Source organism: Canis lupus, chromosome 2 (assembly GCF_003254725.2).
Source record: "Canis lupus dingo isolate Sandy chromosome 2, ASM325472v2, whole genome shotgun sequence".
Classification (NCBI taxonomy): domain Eukaryota; kingdom Metazoa; phylum Chordata; class Mammalia; order Carnivora; family Canidae; genus Canis; species Canis lupus.
In genome coordinates this window covers 2,002,366-2,020,515 of record NC_064244.1, presented here as the reverse complement: position 1 = coordinate 2,020,515, position 18,150 = coordinate 2,002,366, and the positions used below count along the sequence as shown (strand labels likewise).

At 40.2% G+C, this 18,150-nt stretch overlaps 1 protein-coding gene and 1 long non-coding RNA gene across 13 annotated transcripts in view; one reads left to right on the top strand and one right to left on the bottom strand.

Annotated features, from left to right (window-relative positions):
- CUL2 (cullin 2) overlaps positions 1–18,150 on the bottom strand; it is a 166,580-nt gene that overhangs the window by 96,873 nt on the left and 51,557 nt on the right. For 2 of the 12 annotated variants that reach the window (XM_049099467.1, XM_035714053.2), the window contains exon 1: positions 2,525–2,704. The exons of 6 other annotated variants lie outside the window; for them this stretch is intronic. The gene's annotated coding sequence lies outside the window, so the exon portion shown is untranslated. Of the gene's footprint in view, positions 1–2,524; positions 2,721–2,778; positions 2,995–3,374; positions 3,696–18,150 lie in introns of those variants that run through there. 4 more of the 12 variants (XM_025478469.3, XM_025478465.3, XM_049099492.1 and 1 more) reach the window with 4 other exon arrangements.
- Positions 3,584–17,435, top strand: LOC118354147 (uncharacterized). Its single transcript, XR_007405080.1, has 3 exons — positions 3,584–4,982; positions 10,422–10,587; positions 17,260–17,435. It is a non-coding gene; the product is annotated as an uncharacterized LOC118354147 (long non-coding RNA).

Below are 18,150 nucleotides of genomic sequence, written 5' to 3'. Positions count from 1 at the left end.
CTAACATATAAGCGCTGATGACTCCCCATCTCTCTCTCTCCTCACTAGAACTGAAGTCCCATGAAGACAGAGATTTTTTTTCCCATTTTTTCACTACTATATCTCCACTGCCAGCTCCATTGCTCGTGCTTGAAAAAAACATTTGTTGAATGAATGACTTCTTAACATCTTCACTAAACTCCAGATTTGTATATTCAGTTGCCTACTTCTCATCTCCACTTGAACATCTAACAGGTCCTACTGTTAACACGTCCGATCCAACCTTATCCCCATATAACATGCTTCCCTCACCACTAGCTCATGTCAACACATAGCATTATCATCCTCCAACAGAAGCCCAAAACCCAGGAGTCACCCCTGCCCCCAACCAACCGCACCCTCAAGCAAGACACAAGTTATACTGTTAGCTCCAAAATATACTTCAAAAATCTTTAACTTGTCTCTAACACGCAGGTCACTACTCTAATTTACCACAGCCTTCTAACTGGTCTCTTTGCTGCTTTTCTCCTCTTATCCCATCTTCCCTGCTGTCAGATTGTAAATCAGCCCAGATCACTTCCAGCTTCACAAAAATTCCAATAGCTTCTCAGTGTACTTTAAGAATAAAAGCCGGGATCCCTGGGTGGCGCAGCGGTTTGGCGCCTGCCTTTGGCCCAGGGCGCGATCCTGGAGACCCGGGATCAAATCCCACGTCGGGCTCCCGGTGCATGGAGCCTGCTTCTCCCTCTGCCTGTGTCTCTGCCTCATTCTCTCTCTCTCTGTGACTATCACAAATAAGTAAAAAAATAAAATAAAATAAAAAGAATAAAAGCCAAGCTCCTTGGACAGTAAGAGCTCACAAGATCTGGTGCCTGGCTAAGACCTAACCTCTTGTCCCCCCACCCCCTGGGGTCCACATGCACTGAACTTCCTTCGGTCTGCTGATCCAACCTTGGTACCACCTCTGGGAATTTCCATGCGCTGTCCCCTCAAACTAGGAACACTCTTCCCTCAGACTTTCAAAGGCTAAATCCTTCTGACTTTTCGCTATCAGGTCAAAGGTCACTTCAGACAGGTCTTCCTGACCACAGCATCTGAAGGAGTCTTCTCAATCACCACAACTTCTCTTTTACCATCTCCATAGCACTAAATGGTTCTCTGAAATTACTTTTATTCCTGATGTATTATGGGTCCCTCCCCCCGCTCCCACCAGAACTGAAACTCCAGGAGGCAGAAACCATTTGTCCTGGATCCCTAATGCACACAGTAATACTGGACATACAAATCAGGTACTTAATATTTAACTGACAAATAAGGCAAAACGGACTCTAACGAATGTCTACAACATTTAACGACAAACCGGTGAGAATAAAAGACGTGGATAAACCATCGTAACTTTCAGAAAACACTGAGAATCACCAGAGGATAGAGAGTGAAGTGAGATTATTTCAGATGCATCTGAACATTCAAATACAAGGAAAAGACATTTTTCACACCCTATATTCATGCACACTGTGGAAATGTTCCCCAAACTTATAAACGGCATCTGAAAAGAAAAAAAGGCAACTCCACAAATACTGTGTACCTCTGTAATTTCACCTGTGACTCTTTCAGAAGGGTCTTCCAAACACCGTATCTGGGTAAGAGGCAAAGTAGAACTACTCTGTCTCAGAAAGGAATGTGAGACCCTGAAGGGTAGGATGTAGCTTTCTGAGTGCTTTTAAATATCTATTAGGTAGTAGTCAAGAACAAAGTGATTATTTCCCATATTTTACTTTGAATACACATATAGGGAAGATTAGAGTTCAAAGATTTTCATGCTGTCAGGTCAAACCGCCTACAGTGAAAGCTAATATTTTCAGACCCTATCTATTCTAGTTATCTCCAATATTTAAACTTCTGCGGTGCCGCCCATGAAGGGTAATAGTAATCCGGGGGGGAAAGGAGGTGACTTAACAGTAACAGCGTCCACGCACGCATCCGTGGGGCTGGGGAACGGCGCGGACCCCGGGCACCACGGCTCTGCGGGGGCTACGGATCGCTTCTCCCCAGACCCCGGTGCTCAGACAAGTCTGGCGCGCCCGGAGGCTACTCCTCCCCACCGCTATCAATCCTCACTGTCTGCGGAAACAAAAGTGAAAACACTCGTTGCCACGCTGTTAAGGAACGGATGCCCCCCCCCCCCCCCCCCCCCGCCACACACACACCCCCAGCACAGAGCTATGTGCCCGTGAGAGCTCGTCAACAGGCCAGGAGTCCGCGCATCCTCACCTTCCCTCCTTCGGGAGAAAATGGGGCCAAAGGAGGGGCGGCCCAGGCCGGCGAGGGAGGCCGGGATCCAGCCCCGGGGTGGCCGCGCACGGGGTCGCGCTCCGGGGAGCCGGGGTCGCTCACGGGGCTCGGTCTTCCCTCGCCGCCCCCTTGCATCCCTTCCCCGTCCCCCCTCGCCCCCAACTCTTCTCCGCCCCGTCCCCACCACCCATTAACCGGGAAGGGAAGTTTCCCGGCGCCTGCAGCCCGGCTCCCCAGCCCTCGGCGGGGTTACCTTCTGCAGAAGCGGGCCGGGGGCAGGGGGCCAGGGGAGGGGAGGCAGCCCGGAGGACGCAAGGACGAGGCACCCAGCGAGGAAGGTGGGCGGCGGCGGCGGCGGCGGCGGCGGCGGCTGTCAGCTCGCGTTCCCCCGCTCACAGCGCTGCCATTACTGTGCGCCGAGGCCGCCTCCCCTGCCGGCCGCCGCCACCCGCCCGGAGAAGCGGGGGTGGGCAGCGCAGCCCGGGAGCCCGCGCGCCGGACGCTCACCTGCCGCCGCCGACACACGGCGAAGCTCCAGGCCGCTGCCGCTCCCGGACGGCACAGGGGCGGCGGCTAGAGGGCCCGGGAGCAGAAGGAGGGCTGGGGACGGGACCCGACAAACAAGCGCTGTCCCGGGCGCCCGGCTTCCCCCCCAACACACACCCTTCGGGCTCCTGCTTCCGCTACCACCGACTCTCCCCCCAGAAGACGGTGGTACCGTCCGCGCTACGGCAAGCGCCGAGGGCCCGCCTTAGTGCGATCGCGAAAGGCCCCGGAAAGCCGGATTCGAAGGGACTCGTCCCTGGGCCCCCGACTGCTGAGCCGACCGCGGTTTGCGGGGCGCAAGAGACTCGGTGCCCGCCAGGTTTGCGCACCACCAGTGATGATATGTCGAGAAGGGTTGTCAACACAAGTCCTTTCCCTGCGAGCTGTTTCAGACCAATGTGGATGTTCTGCGCCCCAGCAGTCTCCTTGCCACACGCTTCCGTGGGCGTTTAAAATCGTCAAAAATGTATTAGCAGAACCCCCCGCCCCCCCCCCCCCCCCGTAGTCCTGATCTCGTGCGTTTCCGTCTGTAGACAAATTCTGAGATAGGGATGTACCTCCAAGGAACTTCTCTCGAGGTCCCGGCCGCTGAGCGCCCACTCCCCAGACCCCAGCGCAGGGGCGAACAGGTGCCGCCGCCCACGGCCGCGGGGCCGCCGTCACTCCTCGCGGCCGCAGCACCTCCGCGGACAAAGCCTGGCTCCGCGCCTTCCTTCGCCGCCGCCCGTAGCCACAAGATCGTGGAGGCTTGTTCTTCAGACCTTTTCCCTTGCGCTCCCTTTCTTGAAACTTTGTGCCAATTCTTCAGGGCCCGTTGGAAATCCTGTCTGCCTCCTGGTCCACAATTGCGATTCCCTGATATTCTCGAATAAACCCATCTTTTGCTGGTAGAATAACGGGCCGTTTGATTCGTAGGGTTAACACAGCTTAGAGACTTGTGCTATTAATAAATGGGACTTTTTGATGTTGCATGATGAGATACGTCGACACATGAGAGATCTACATAACACCGTGAACCAAGATTTTCCAATGACCGACGCAGCCGTTACAGAATCCGGCACGGATTAAAGACCCACTCAAAGCGCCCATTGAACCAAGGCGTAGATGAATACATCAGTGTGTGTCTCTGTGTTGCACACACACAAAAACAAAGTACAAGAGATTCCTTGATATCATTTCAGATTATTCATTGCAAATGACCCTTAAGAAATTACCGCTTATCAAATGTTCTGTAACATCACAGAAGAATATCTACACTTAATGGCAAAGACTATTACATTCTTCTCCTAAGGCCTCCTATTTGCTTCATCTACTTGAATCATAGAGAATGCTTTTATTAAGTCAGATAGTAAAGAGAGATGCAAAAAATGTAAAGCCACGTCGTTCTTCTCACTAAATCTTTTTCTATTTTGGAAATTACAAGTATTTTTCATACAAACATGATGTATGTGAAAGTGTTTGCATTTATTACTTTTTTAAGTTAATAACTAGGTTTTTGAAATTTCTTTTTAAGTCTAACATGGAGTTTACCAAAAAAAAAAAAAAAAGATATCTGATTATTTATTGTATTAATGGAAGTTCTACGTGATGCGCTCTGAGCTACATTTTCCACTATGACCCTTCTATGAATTTATAGCACCTCCGACAGTTCCTTTCCAGCCCTCTTGCTAAACACAGATAGACCAACCAATGGCTGCTAAACAACAAGAAAGATTCCCTTTTTCTGAGACTGTTTTTGTCCAACAATTTATGACACCAGCTGGACTTCTACTACCAAGCCTCTGTAAAAATGTCTTTCTTTCCCCAGAGTAGAACACCCTCTGACACCAACGACATTTTCCTTGATCAAACTTCAGTCAAACTCTCTTCTAAACTCTCTTTTCAATAGGCCTCAACCTTTGGATTGCATGATAATCCTCAACAGTAATACAATTAACATAAAAATTAATATAGTGGGAAATGTTCATAATACTTTTGAATGGACTTGCTTTCTTTTAAGTATATTGGTGAGGAAATTAAAAAGTAATAGCAATTTCCTTTTTATTTTAGAGAACTAAAAAATTCAGAATTTGAGTGATTTGCCAAGATAATTCAACTAGAGAGAAGAGAGTAGAAGACATTACTTCTGACAGAAAAAATATTTCTCAGACCTATCACTGAGATAAGTAAATTGGAGGAATTAATAAATAGATATTACCTTAAGTTAAATTAACAATACAATATAATATTGGGTTTATTAAGTCTATTTTATAAAGTATTTGGGCTTTACATATGATTTCCTTAATTTTATACATTCAGATTCCTTTGTGTTACTGAAAGAATGAAGTTAGTAGTTATACACTGAGACATGAAAAAGAATAAACAACGAAGGGTATAAAATAAATAAATTAATTAATAAGTCTAACATGGTAATTATTGCTAGATATAAACCACATAAACATAAGCTCTTTGAGGTATTTGACCTCCTGAATAATTTTAAAGAGTATGAAGAGGACCAGAGATCAAAAAGTTGAGAACCAATGCCCTAAGTCATGAACTTGCCCTGGTCTTGCCACTTTCCCTTTAAACTTTAGCTAGAGATATGAATTAGCATGAAGGGTGCCAAAAATGAATCACTATAACACCACCTATCTCTAAATTCCAGAGACCTCTCTCATCCCTTTAATGCTTATCCAACCTATATAGTAGGGAAATACATTTTGAAAAAGCTTATAGTATCCAAGCCTTTAAATATTAAATTGAAATTAGTTCTTCCTTTCAGAAAAAAAAAAAGAGATTGTTTCTGGCCAACTCTTCAACTCACTATCTTTACCCTCAAACCTAATCTCAAACCCTAGTTCATCTCTGAATCCTTTCTGTTTTAATTTTTAGCAGAAATTACATATATGACTAAAATAGTGTGTTTGGCTTTGTAAGATATTTGTTCAATTCTTTTATTTTTTCCACAATTTCTAAAGTAATAAATATGTTTTTAAAAGAGAAAGAGAGAGAAAGCAAAAAACCCTACCAATATTGCAGAAATAGATGACCATATTTAAGTTGATAAATATTCCTCAAAATCTTTTCATGAATATAATTAAATGTTTATGCAAATCAGATCATATTATAGATATGCTATTTTGTAGCCAGCTATTTCACTTCAAAATCTTGCTGATTTTGGTCTGAGAACATTAAATAGTTCTTATTAGGCAAAGTAAATTATAAATTAGCATTTAAAGAGAAAAATTAATGAAAAATATTTTAGGTAGAATATCTTAAAATGTCATTACATAAATCAGTGAAAAATTACGTCTATTTCATTTACCACAAGTGAGTGTACATAATTTTCTCTTTCAAAATTTTCCAAGTTCATCTCCTAATCCCCCTGTAACTACCCTTTGAGGAGCCTAACCAGAATTATCTTCTGTCTTTACAAGCTTCCTTTATACACATGAAAACCAAAGAGCCTTTCTTATTCCTGGACATTTATTATTTCAAACAATTTGTCTCATTTTTACATTCTATATATTAAATCTGAATCATCTCTCATTAAATCTTTACTGGGAACTTGCATTTCCTGGTTATATCATTTATTAAACATTTTTCCACCTTTTGTTTTTGGTAAACAAGAAAAAACTGAGATATTGGAGAACAGTTTTCATGTTTGGAGTAGCTGATTAAGGAGCTTCTTTGCACTTACGGGAAGTGCAGGGCTCCATCTTGGAGAAATATCTGACTGTAGGATTGGGGCTGAAAATACATAAAATGAGCCTAGAGCATCTCGTAGACAAGAAAGTAAGGAAGTACTCAAAAATAAAAACATCCACATTGATTGGACTGTGTCAAAGGGCATAAGAGTCAAGTGAAAGAATTTTCAATCGCCAAAGTTAGAACAATTTGAGCAAGAAAATAAAGTATTAGTGGATTATAACACAAAGTACAAAATAAATATCCATGGATTCATACTAATAAAAAATGATAAAGTAATAAATAAGGGAGAAGAAGCAATTTTATTTCATGCAGGAGAATTCCAAATAAATTCCACCTCCAGGAAGAGGAGCATGACTCCCACTTTTTTGGCTGTGCACCATTAAAGTGACTTCCTTCCAAAAAAATTAAAAGAGTAACTTTACAGTAGAGAAACCTGACAAATGTCACATGGTCAGATGATTAAAGTCCAGAGACCTCTCTCATCCATACAATACATTGTACAATACTCATACAATAAGTAACATGATAACTTATTGTTAATACTATGATCAATTGATGTGATGAGAATGGCACCATATCTCTGTGATCTTCCTCCACAAAATGTACAGTTTTCATCTAATCATGAGAAAATCATCCAACAAATTTCATTAAAGGGGCATTCTGCAAGATACCTGACCAGTACTCACCAAAATGATTAAGGTTATCAAAAGCAAGTTAAGTCTGAGAAAACTGTCAGCCAGGAGTAGACATGACCCATGAATGTCATGTAGTATCCTGCATAGGATCCTCTAACAGAAAAATACGTAGGGAAAATCTAAGAAATCAGAATCATATGAATTTTAGTTAATTACAGTGTATCAGAACGGATCTATTCATTGTGATAAACATACCATACGCCATATTAAAATAAGATATTAACAGGGAACACTGGGAGGTGTGGGGAAGAGGGTATATAGGAATTCCCTATTATGTGCTCAATTTCTCTGTAAACCTAAAACTATTCTAAAAAAAAAGTCTATCAATTTTAAAAAAGCTCCTACAACTGTACAATTAAAAAAAAAGTATGGGGATCCCTGGGTGGCGCAGCGGTTTAGCGCCTGCCTTTGGCCCAGGGCACGATCCTGGAGACCCGGGATCGAATCCCACGTCGGGCTCCCTGCATGGAGCCTGCTTCTCCCTCTGCCTGTGTCTCTGCCTCTCTCTCTCTCTCTGTGACTATCATAAATAAAAAAAAAAAAAAAAAAAAAAGTATGATGTCTCTAATCAGAAAAGCTAGGATCCTGTAAGATTTTTGTTTTGTTTTGTTTTAAAGGTTTTACATATTCATTCATGAGAGACACAGAGAGAGAGGCAGAGACTCAGGCAGAGGGAGAAGCAGGCTCCATGCAGGGAGCCTGATGCGGGACTCTATCCCAGGACCCTAGGATTATGACCTGAGCCTAAGGCTGATGCTCAACCGCTGAGCCCCCCAGGTGCCCTATAAGATTTTTCCATATGGGAAGGTCAACCAGATGAACAAGTTATTTTTTTGCCTCTCTTAGACAATTTTGGTTGAAAGCTATTTAAAGAGAAAAGAATAAGTGTTCTCTTTTAATTAAAAAAAAAATGCCTGTAAATCCTTTATATTTTCTTTGCAGTCACATTCAGACAAGTAATTGAACAAGACCAAAGTTGTGTTCAAAGAGAGCTCATTTTAAAGAAATACTCATAATTTCGTGACTTGCAGTAGTACATTTAAGAAGGTGATTTCTCGGGGCACCTGGGTGGCTCAGTGATTGAGCGTCCGCCTTCGGCTCAGGTCATGATCCCGGGGTCCTGGAATTGAGTACCACATCGGGCTCCTTGCAGGGAGCCTGCTTCTCCCTCTGCCTGTGTCTGTGCCTTTCTCTATGTCTCTCATGAATCTTAAAAAAAAAAAAAAAAAAAAGGGGGGGGGTTGGTTTCTCGAGTAATGAATTGCAATAAATAATATGTGATATGTGAAAGGAGAGGTGACATTTCCCTCATCTGTTAGATCATATTAAAAATACATGTGTCACTAAAAGTGGGCAGCCGCGGTGGCGCAGCGGTTTAGCGCCGCCTGCAGGCCAGAGCCTGATCCTGGGGATCTGGAATCGAGTCCCACGTCGGGCTCCCTGCATGGAGCCTGCTTCTCCCTCTGCCTGTGTCTCTGCTCTCTCTCTGTGTCTCAATAAATAAATAAAATCTTAAAAAAAATACATGTGTCACTAAAACATGAATCCTGATCCACCCATATAAGTGTGTAAGCCATCTCATTTGAGGAGAAAGGGATAAAGAAAACAAATCAAATTAAATGTAGCAGGTCTGGAAGCAAGCTAATTTAAAGAAAATGTAGGTGGACTGGGATCCCTGGGTGGCGCAGCGGTCTGGCGCCTGCCTTTGGCCCAGGGCGCGATCCTGGAGACCCGCGATCGAATCCCACGTCGGGCTCCCGGTGCATGGAGCCTGCTTCTCCCTTTGCCTGTGTCTCTGCCTCTCTCTCTCCCTGTGTGACTATCATAAGTAAATAAAAATTTTTAAAAATGTAGATGGACTAAAAGATACAGTCTTCAGGCAACGGAAGGTGGTTGATCAGTAGTGTTAACTTGTGCCAAGTGGGTCCTAAATGCTTTTAAGCATACTCAGCATCAATGTTGGAAATAGGAACTATACAAGATTATGCAACCAGATTTCTAAAATAGAGTATTTAGGTATGGCAAGGTTAAGAGCCTTGGCTGGGTATCCATCTCTTTTCCAATAAATAGCATTCATCAATCGAGTAATCAAAAAAACAAAAATACCCTTATTAACCTATAGTTTCCTTGGCTAGATCTCTGTGGGAAGCAAATAAGACTAACAATATACTAAGAAATGCACAATAGTTTACTATTTACTAAAGCATGGTATAAAAATTATTCATGTATCATGCCAACCTAAAAAGAAGTTACCAACTTCTTGCTTCCAAAAAGATGTGCTTTGGCTAGTAAAAGAGAGAGAGAGAGAGAGAGAGAGAACAGTGAAACATTCATAACATATAGACTTGGAAACCGGCAAATGTGTAAATTTGGTAGATATTTTAACCTATACTATTTATAACAAGTTACTCACTGTATAGCCTGGATCCTCATCACATTTCCTTTATGACTGTCTAGGAAGACAGGAAAGACTAGAGGCATGGCCTCTTTGCACTGTTCAACACTTTGCTTTCTTTTCTTTCTTCTTTTCATTTTCTTTCTTTATTTCTCGTTTTTTAGAGAGAAAGAGCACGGGAGGGGCAGAGGGAGAGGGAGAGAGAGAATCTTAAGCAAGCTCCATGTGCAGCACAGAGCCAGATGTTGGTCCATCTCATGACCCTAAGATCATGACCGGAGCCAAAATCAGAGTCTGATGCTTAACTGGCTGAGCCACCCAGGTGCCCCAACACTTTAATTTCTGATTTTATTTATTTTTATCTTAAATTATCATATAGTAAAATTGACTTGGGGAGGGGTATACAGTTTTTAATAATTTTAACACCTGTAGAGATCTGTGTAGCTACCACACAATTGAAACTCAGAAGAGTTCCATTACCCCCAACAAGCTCTTTTATGCTATTTCTTTCTTTTTTTTTTTTTTTTTAAAGATTTTATTTATTTATTCATGATAGTCACACAGAGAGAGAGAGAGGCAGAGACACAGGCAGAGGGAGAAGCAGGCTCCATGCACCGGGAGCCCGACGTGGGACTCGATCCCGGGTCTCCAGGATCAGCCCCGGGCCAAAGGCAGGCGCCAACCCGCTGCACCACCCAGGGATCCCTTTTATGCTATTTCTTGATATCACTTTGTTTTCTTTCCATATCATCCTGGGTTCTCATCCAAATCCTTTCTTATTTAAGTTTTTCTCTCATCTCTGATTTCTCACCATTTGACTTTAGTAAAGAATATGGTTAAGGACGACACCTATATCTGTGGATGCATACCTGGTCGTAAGAAGAAAGAGGAAGAAGGAATAGGAGAGGAAGCCCTCTGCATAGTGGGAAAGCAGGAAACCTATTCAGAACATGGTTTACAGGCTTCCATCTGGACAGTTCTCATAACCAAGTAAGTCTCAGCTTCCTCACCTATGAAAGTAAGGAGTTGGAGAGCTTAAACTTATGTAAGAGACACAACACCTAGAAGTCAAAATGTTCCTACAGGAATACCATAAAAGAATTCTTTCATAACTTTAACAGTTAATATGTATTTTTATTCTAATTTAAATGTTGCCTTATCTAGATTCTATTTTTTTAAATAGAAAGCACAAATTGTGTAAAAATTTGGAGGAAGAAAAACAGAAAAGTCAAAGATTATGACTACTAGCCTAATGCTTTTTATTAAGACAATTTTTTTTTGCCGTTAGTGATAGAACACTCAAGTCCAGGTAGCAGAAGAATACTAGACTTAGAAGAGTCCCAAGTTAATTTTCAGATTCCACATTTTACAATTCTATGCACAGGCTTTACCTATCGATGTAGGAAAAGAATATATGAATTGTTGAATTCATGAATGAATGAGGAGCAACATTGAAGCTGGCCTGATTATCACTACTACCCCTTGCTACACTACAAAATATGAATATGCCCCTGAGATAAAAGAGTGACATCAATATTACCACATGCAAACACAAAGAGTATAACCAGGGAGCCACTAATAATTGACCAAGGTTAGCATGAGAGTTGAAATGTATTTGCCATTCTTATTTGTATCCGTTTTAGGATTCAAGTGCATGTACTTGATTGATTCCATTATAAATTCAAATCAACAATAAAGTATGAACACCATAAAGAATAAAGCACCTAACAATACATGGTTACTGTCTGGATCAATCAGACAGTTTTTCAATTGCAAATGGCAGAAACAAATATAAGCACAAAAAGAAATGTATTGGCTCATGTAACTGGGAAGGCCAGAGAGCTAGCTGGCATAGCTAGATTCTCTACAGTAGTACTTTTCAAACTTAAATGTCCAAACAAATGGCCCAGAGATCTCATTAAAATACAGGTTCTGTTTCATAAATGTGTTTCATAGAGCTGTTTCTAATAAGCTCCTCACTGATGTTGATACTATTGGACCATGATCACCCTTTGAGTAACAAGCTCCCCAAGAAAAAGGTCTGGAGGAGCACCTGAGTGGCTTCGTCGGTTATGGGTCTTCCTTTTGATTTTGGCTCAGATCGTGATTGGAAGGTCATGAGATCGAGGAGCCCTGTGTTGGGCTCCAGCCCTGTGTTGCTGAATATGGAGCCTGCTTGAAATTCTCCCTCTATCTCTGATTCTCCCCTCCCCACCCCTGGCTCATGCACTCACACATTGTCTCTCAAAAAAAAAAAAAAAAAAAGAAAGAAAAGAAAAAGAAAGAGAAAGGGGCTGGAAAGTCACTAAGAATAAATCTTAGAAGTTCTCATCACAACAAAAAAGAAAAAACATTTTTGTAACTATGTATGGTGAGGGATAATAGACTTATTGAAGTGATCATTATTGTAACATACGAATATAAAAATCATTATGTTGTGCATTATATGTCAATTATACCTCAAAAAATGCAGCAAAAAAAAAAAAAAAAGAAAGAAAAGAAAAGGTGCTGGGCAACCATTTCATATATGCCATGTATTGCCCTCAAGGAGTTTTCAACCCAGTCACTGTTATTGATGTATATGGATGCCATCTAAGTTGGTAAAATATAATAGACAGAATATACATTTTACATTTTTGTATCCACCACTTTTCAAATCTACACTGATTATAACATTCAAAGATCTCTTCATTTATTGGGTGCTATAAGGAAAATTTAAAAAGGGGTATCTAACCCAGTCTCAGAGATCACAGATACAGAGTTATTCAGCAATCACTCCAATTCTCCTCCCTTCACCTTCCTCTTGGCAGCCAGGGATGGCCATGTGACACATTTCTGGCCAATGAGGAGGTAGGCAAAAGTCCCAAGGGAAACATTATCTTTCCTGAATAAAAAAAAAAAAGACAAAGTCTCACAAGAAGCTTTTGTTCTTTGTCCTTTGTTTCTTATCATTTTCTTCCTGCCTGAACTTGGGCACAATGCCTTTGGATGCAGCAGCTGACTAGTGACTTTAAGGACAAAAGGCACACGCTAAGGATGGCAAAGCAAAAAGATAGAAGAATCCCCATCCTTGTCATTACCTTTAAGCAACTATACATCCCATCCCTGTATTTATTATTTTGTGACACAGATAAACCCATTACATCTTTAAATCACTGTTGATTTTCTTTTACTCCCAGCCAAATGTATTTCTAATCAATAAAAATCATTTTCTTATGGAAAAATATATAACCTGAAAGCCAAAAACTATTAACCAGGCAAAGGGAGAAGAACAATATGCTATTTGTGTTTAAATTCATATTCAATTTATTGAAATTGAAATCAACAGCAGAGTTTATCAAGAAGCCTTTAAGCTCAACTTACAAATCTTAGTTCATTTATAAATCAAGTATACTTTGCATTAAAAATTTTAAAATACCTGCCTTCACTTTTTCTTGTTATTAGTGCTCAGTTTATAATTTTGACAGATTAAACTTCTCTAATCTTTCCCAAACATATAAAAGCTTTAGTAAATAATTTCTCTTAAACTTTTTAAACTACCATCACAAATTCAATATATCAAAATTGTTCAAGTGTTTCACACAGGAACCAAAGCAATGCCAACTTTACAGCAGTTAACGGCAAATCTTCGTTAGGACATAAGTACTTTTACAAGCCTCTTCTAAACATACCAGTTTACTAAGTCAGATCCTTACGATTGCATTCTCTTAAATATGTCAAATTAAAACTATATTCCCTCAGTTTTATACATTTTAAAGTACAAAAATAACACAGACAAATTATACAATTACCATAAAACTCATTCCTAAACCAGGCAATATGGACTTAATTTACTTTTACTTTTTCTACATTTCTATGTTTATTTCTACCTCTTCCTGGGCTTGCAAAGTGACTTTTCTCAGCTGAGAACAGCAGTATTGTCAGACTTGCTAAGGTCACCCTGTCTGCGATTAAGAACTGCGTTACAGGTGCAGAGGGGGCTTACAGCCAGAGACCCTGGACTGGGACATGGGTTCAGAATGCTACTTCCAGGATGATTCTGCTTTATTTGCAGTAACACTATAGCCCTTCTTGCTGTCATCATCTACCTGCTTTGGTAACAAGGGATCCCACCCAAGTCCCTGACTTTTAGGTAGGATTTAGAGTAAGTTTAAATTTTGTATAACTTTTATGTGTCTTCTGAGTGTATCTTAAGTTTCAAACTTACCCATTTTCTTATTTCAGTTTGATATACAATTTCACATGACATGATTAAGATAGATTAGATTAACATTCTTATCTGAATTACAATCAGTATTTGCATTGTTGGATTTATGGTTGTTTTTTTTTTTTTAAGATTTATTTATTTATTCATTCAGAGAGAGGGAAGAGAGAGGCAGAGACACAGGCAGAGGGAGAAGCAGGCTCCATGCAGGAAGCCCGATGTGGGACTCGATCCCGGGTCTCCAGGATCACATCCCAGGCTGCAGGCGGCACTAAACCGCTGCACCACCGGGGCTGCCCTGTTGGATTTATGTTTGAAGAGACATTGTGGCTTCTTTATATGTTCCTTAAAGAGCTCATCAACCATCATTTTAAGCTATTTTATTGATACTCTCTTATTAATAAGCTACTCATTTGTTCTTCAATTTTAAGTTTGGACTTTTAAGGTAAAAATTAACATTATAATTTGTATTATTCATCTATGATAAGCACTAAGCAGCAAAACGAACACTAATATAATACTAAACAATAAAACAAGGTGAATGACAAGATTTAATGTTAATATATGCTAACACAGCCATTTTCTTTGTGTGGGAATTTACAACTATCCTTTTGGTACATTGGTTTTTTTGGGGGGGGAGGGCAAGGGTTTGAAGAGGATTTATCTACTTAAATTAATTTAATTAATTTTTCTATCTTTATTGACACTGTGAGTTTAAGGTATACAATGTAATGACTTGCTACATGGAAATATTGTAAAGTGTTTCCCACAATAAGGTTATTAACACATATTTACTTAACATAATAATTGATGTGGGAAACAAAGGCAAAAGGAAATATAAATATTAAATGTCTTTATAATCTGCAGCCCTTTGACAAATACTTGAGATAGGCAGATTATAACACTACCAGGATACTGAGTCTTCTTTAACATATGAAAGTCCTTTTGGAACTTCCTTTACCTTGACTTCTCCCAACCCCAAGGTAAATAATCAATTGCTCCTCACAACCCTGGGGCAGCAGGTGGCAGGAGGCAGCAGTGGCAGCCGCTCTTTGTGCTCACAGGTCCTGTCCCTATGCTTTAATAAAATCCACCATTTTGCACCAAAGACGTCTCAAGAATTCTTTCTCAGCCATCAGCTCTGGATCCCACCAACATCACCATTTCCAAAAACTACATTAGTTATCATTTTGTTTTTGTTGTTATTATAATGAGAACATTAAAACTCTACTCTCGTTGCAATTTCCAAGTACACAACACAGTATTTTTAACTATAGTTACCAGGCCCTACAATACATCCCCAGAACTCACTCATCTTACACCTGGAAGTTTGTCCCTTTTGACCAACATCTCCCCATTTCCCCAATACTCAACCACTGGCACCATTCTACTCTGTTTCTAGTAGTTCAGTGTTCCTAGATTTTACATATAACTAAGATCACACAATATTTGTCTTTAAGGTTATTTCACCTAGCATAATACCCTCAAGGTCCAACCATATTGCCATAATGGGAGGATTTCCTTCCTTCTTGTGGCTGAATAATATTATGTTGTATATATGTACCAAAAAATATTCATCTTTTCATCCATTGGTGCCAGGATTTTTTCTCTTCTCTGAGAATAGCCATTTTAACAGGTGTGACGTGATATTTCATGGTGGTTTTGATTTTCACTTCTCTAATGATTAGTGATATCAAGCACATTTTCATGTATTTATTAGCTATTCTGATCGTCTTCTTTGGGGAAAAAAATGCTTATTCAAGTACTCTGCCCATTTTGTAATTGGATTTTTTCTTTTTTTTTTTTTTTTGCTATTGAGTTGGAGGTTTTTTTTTTTTAAAAGATTTTATTTATTTATTCATGAGAGACACACAGAGAGAGAGGCAGAGACACAGGCAGAAGGAGAAGCAGGCTCCCTGCAGGAAGCCCGATGTGGACCCGATTCCGGGGCTCCAAGAGCCAAAAGCAGACTTTAACCACTGAGCCACCCAGGAGTCCTAAGTTATAGAGGTTCTTTATACATTTTGAATATTAACCCCTTATTATATTTTTTAACCCCTTATTATATAAGTGATCTGCAAATATTTTATCCTGTTCCATAGGATGCCTTTCACTTTGTTTATTGTCTTTTTTGTGATGCAGAAGCTTTTTAGTTTGGTGGAGTCCTATTTGTTCTGTTTTGCTTTTGTTGCTTGTGCTTTTGGTATCATCTACAAAAAAAAAAATCATTGCCAAAATTGATGTTAGGAGCTTATTCATTTATGTTTTCTTCTAGAAGTTTATGGTTTCCAGTTTCAAATTAAGTCCTTTTTTTTTCCTTCAAATTAAGTCCTTAATCCTTTTTGAATTGTTTGTGAGTGCTATAAGACAGAGGTCCACTTAAATTCTTTTGCATGTGGCTATCCAATTTTCCCAGCATCATTTATTAAAGAAACTATCCTTTCCCCACTGTATTCTTGGTTCTCTTATCAAATATTAATTGATTATGTATGCATGGGTTTATTTCTTGGCTCTTGATTCTGTTCCATTGTCTCTCTACCTGTTTCTATGCAAGGCCTATGCTATTTTGATTATTACAGTTTTGTAATGTAGTTTGGAATCAGGAAATGTGATGCCTCCAACTTTGTACTTTCTCAAGACTGCTTTAGTTATACATGGTCTTCTGTGATTCTTCATAGATTTTAGGATTATTTTTTCTATTATTGTAAAAAAAAAAAAGCTCATTGGAATTTTGACAGGTACTTTGAATTTGTAGATGGCTTTGAAAAGTATGGACATTTTATGTCCACAATAGCCAAACTAGGAAGGAAGGAGCCTCGGTGTCCATCGAAAGATGAATGGATAAAGAAGATGTGGTCTATGTATACAATGGAATATTACTCAGCCATTAGAAACGACAAATACCCACCATTTGCTTCTATGTGGATGGAACTGGAGGGTATTATGCTGAGTGAAATAAGTCAATCGGAAAAGGACAAGCATTATATGGTCTCATTCATTTGGGAAATATAAATAATAGTGAAAGGGAATATAAGGGAAGGGAGAAGAAATGTGTGGGAAATGTCAGAAAGGGAGACAGAACAGAAAGACTCCTAACTCTGGGAAACGAACTAGGGGTGGTGGAAGGAGAGGAGGGCTGGGGGTTGGGGTGACTGGGTGATGGGCACTGAGGGGGGCACTTGGCGGGACGAGCACTAGGTGTTATGCTATATGTTGGCAAATTGAACTCCAATAAAAAAAATTTAAATAAAAAAGAAAGAAAAGTATGGACATTTTAAATTAATAACATTAGCTCTTCTGATTGACGAACAGGGAACACTTTTCTGTTAATGTGTCTTCAATGTGTTTCAGGAATGTCTTATAAAGTGTATAGATCTTTCCTTCCTTGATTTATCATTCCCAAGTATTTGGTACTTTTTGATGCTATTGTAAAAGAGATGTGTTTTTTTCTTTTTCAGATAATTCATTATTAATATAAAATGCGACTGGGGCACCTGGGTGGCTCAGGAAGTTGAGCGTCTGACTCTTGGTTCCTGCTCAGGTCCTGATCTCGGGGTTGTAGGATTGGCCTGGTCCAGGTCCACATTCAGCAGGGAGTCTGCCATAGATTCTTTCCCTCTGCCTCTCTTCCTAGTCATGCTCTCTCTCATATAAATAAATCTTTAAAAAAAATGCAACTGATTTTTGCATGTTGATTTTGGTTTGTTTTTAAAGATTTTATTTATTTATTTATTTATTTATTTATTTATTTATTTATTTATGAGAGACATAGAGAGAGAGAGAGAGGCAGAGACACAGGCAGAGGGAGAAGCAGGCTCCATGCAGATAACCCGACGTGGGACTCAATCCTGGGGCTCCAGGATCAGGCCCTGGGCCGAAGTCAGCGCTAAACCGCTGAGCCACCTGGACTGCCCTGCATGTTGATTTTGTATCCTGAAACCTTACTGAGTTCATTTATTAGTTCTAGCAGTTTTTGGTGTAGTTGCTTCAGGATTTTATATACATAAACATATATACACATATATATCACATTGTCAGTTAATAGAGACAATTTTACTGCTTCCTTCCTAATTTGAATGCCTTTTTTCCTTCTTGTCTAATTGCTCTGGTCAGGACTTCTAGTACTATGTTGTAAAGGTGAGAGTGAGAGTGTCTTGTCTCTGATCCTTCAAGAGAAAGCTTCCAATCTTTCACCATTGAGTATGATACAGCTGTGGCTTTGTGATATATGGCACTAAGTTGAAGTACATTCCTTCTATTCCCAATTTGTTGAGAGTTTATCATAATGCATGTTGAATGTTGTCAATTGCTTTTTCTGCATCTACTGAGATGGTCTTGTGATTTTGTCT